This window comes from Aplysia californica, unplaced genomic scaffold, assembly GCF_000002075.1.
Source record: "Aplysia californica isolate F4 #8 unplaced genomic scaffold, AplCal3.0 scaffold00536, whole genome shotgun sequence".
NCBI lineage: Eukaryota > Metazoa > Mollusca > Gastropoda > Aplysiida > Aplysiidae > Aplysia > Aplysia californica.
The window spans coordinates 518160-520570 of NW_004797806.1; the positions used below are offsets into that span (position 1 = coordinate 518160).

The 2411-nt window shown below is 42.2% G+C and overlaps 1 protein-coding gene across 1 annotated transcript in view; it reads right to left on the reverse strand.

The window, feature by feature from the left end:
- Positions 1-2411, reverse strand: part of LOC101857591 — a gene marked incomplete in the record, with an annotated part of 154189 nt that overhangs the window by 109357 nt on the left and 42421 nt on the right.

Consider the following 2411-nt stretch of genomic DNA (forward strand, 5'->3'; position numbering starts at 1 on the left):
CCCCCCCCCCCCAATTTATTGGTTTCGTTTCCATGTACCCCGTATCTACGGTTCTCAATGAGCTGACACAGCAACTATTTCCCGCGTGGGAAGGATTATTTATCGGTGGATTTTTCCTTTTGTATCTGTCGTATAGAAGCAACAGGAATGTGGTTTCTAAGGAGACTGCTAAGAGTGCCGTGGAAGGAAAAGAAATCAAAGGAGGGAGTGCTTGATGAAGCCCAGGTGGGACACTCAATGATAAAAAACAATCAGGAAACGACAAATGCAGCTTTTGGAACACCTGAATGGACATAAGGGTCTTGAACATCTAGCTCTCACTGGTAAAATTGAAGGCAAACGAGGCAGGAGTATGCCCAAAACAATCTACTTGGGGAACCTAAACAAATAGTTAACAGGGAAAGATCAGAGAAACATAGGTTGTTGTTTTTTTTAGAGCATCCGAGCAAAGGAATGAATGGAGAACCATGATCGCCGATGTCTGTCGCAGATCTGGCACTGGATGATGATGATCTGTCGTGAGCTGCTGTGGGTCAGGCGTTGGTAAACTGCGGCCCGCCGGCTTTTTTCGACCCGACAGCAAAAAAGGTGCTACCTTAAACTTTGAATTAAAAATTTCTGACACTTTCGGCCGTTTTGAATTACTATCAAACTATAAGACCAGAAATCAAATGTTCTGCTCTACCAAAATCGTAAGAGTATTCCGAGTCTTTATCAAGATATTCAAAGAATAATCGCTTTTGAAAAAGCTTGACAAAATAATAGTGTAACTCGAAACTTTTGAGGTCATATTATTTCTCAAAACTAGGTACTGAGTAGATAGAACTTTGTAATTCTAGGGTAACGACTTATGTCTGTCTATCTAGCCCCGTGAGTTGACCCAGTTATTACCCATGCTTATGACCCGTACTGAGGTGATAGACATAATTGATGTTAACAAAACTTCAAGGTGTGAAAATTAAAATTAATAGTCTCCGACACAGTTAGAAACGATAGATCTACTATTTTTATATCTTGAAATACTCTTGAGTGACATATTCATACTGTGGTATCAGTTGTAGTCACACCTTTGAGAGTCTTGATTATCTTGAGTATCAGTTTTAGTCTCACATTTGAGAGTGGGTATTTCACCCTATTCTTTTTCCGGGATTTTATCGCCCTTGCCCGAGAAGGTTGGGAGTATATATTTCCTACCAGAAGATCAGGCGTGTGGCTGAAAGACAGCAGTAAGAAGGAGCCAAGGAGTAGCAGTAGAAAGATTTTTCCTGCTTTTGCATGGGAGAATGTATTATCCAGGCTTGCTTAATCTGCTAAGACGGCCACCCAGTGCCAGGGAGGAAAGTGGTTGTTTTAGACAGGTAGACGTCTTACATAGTGTCAAGCTATATGTAAGGTAGAAAAACCATGCGAATAGATGTGTGTGGGAGAGGGGGGGGAGCAGGAGAAGTGTATTCGAACTGTCACCTGTATAAGACAATCACATGTACAAAAGGCCACTTGTGTGTGTGTGTGTGTTTTACGACGCTCGCAACTGCATAAGGTCATATGAGCACGTGGGACACATCAAAAATTTTCAGTTGGTAAGAAATTTTGAATTTTTTTCCGAGTGGCGGTCGAAGCCTACTCTTATCGGTTTTAGACCACCAAGGGATCTTTAACGTGTGCAACATGCACACCGGTCTTCCGAGATTTTTCGCCCTTGTCCGAGAAGGCTAGGTGTAGATATTTCCTACCAGAAGATCAGGAGTGTGGCTGAAAGACAACAGAAAGAAGGAGCCAAGGAGTAGCAGTAGAAAGGCTGCAAAAAGACTCTAAAGCCCATTGGAGGGAGCAAAGGGGGTGAAGTGGTGGGGACAGAAAGTGGAAACGAAAGCAAGCGACAGAACATTGCTAGAGAACAGGGCGGGAAAGGAGGCGGAAGGATACAATTTTAGAGAAGAAAATTGTTCGGTTGCTACCCGGATTTGAACCCGGGACCTTTGAGAGAGAGGCGACTCCTTTTTTGTGATTGCTACTTTCTTGTAACACCTCTAGTCTTCGGCACTATATGACCTTTTGTGTTTGCAAGTGCCGTAAAACACTTACTAAAACTAAACTAAAAACCTCTACTAAAACAAGACTGTTTACAATCAGTCAGTGTTAGTATTGTGTTCCTGAACCTACATAAGTGGTCGTCTGACAGACGTAAAACACTTACTAAAACTAAACTAAAAACCTCTACTAAAACAAGACTGTTTACAATCAGTCAGTGTTAGTATTGTGTTCCTGAACCTACATAAGTGGTCGTCTGACAGACAAACTAATGGTATTTATTGACGAGTCCCATGTAGAGGTGGTGAGCTAGGATGATTTTGTTTGAGTGTGTGTGTGTGTGTGTGGGTGTGTGTGTGTGTGTGTGTGTGTGTGTGTGT